This window comes from Eimeria mitis, genomic scaffold, assembly GCF_000499745.2.
Source record: "Eimeria mitis Houghton genomic scaffold, Emh_scaff1424, whole genome shotgun sequence".
NCBI lineage: Eukaryota > Apicomplexa > Conoidasida > Eucoccidiorida > Eimeriidae > Eimeria > Eimeria mitis.
This window is the reverse complement of record NW_013569171.1, coordinates 1180-1458: the sequence shown is the minus strand read 5'-3', so window position 1 is coordinate 1458 and position 279 is coordinate 1180.

The window sequence follows — 279 nt, the reverse complement described above, 5'->3', positions numbered from 1 at the left end:
CGCGTAAGCTCCTGCTGCTCCTGCTGCTGCTGCTGCTGCTGCTGCTGCTGCTGTTGCTGTTGTTGTTGCTTCTGCTGCTGCTTTTGCTGCGATTACTTCTGCTGCTGCTGCTGCTGCTGTTACATATGCTTCTGATGATTCATTTTCTGCTGCTGCTGTTGCTGCTGCTGCTGCTTTGGGGGATACGGGAGCAGCAGGGGATTGCTTGCACTACATATGTATGCGTTATTGTTTGTGTTTGTTTGTGTGTGTTGGGGTGTATGTACACAGCTCTCTGGG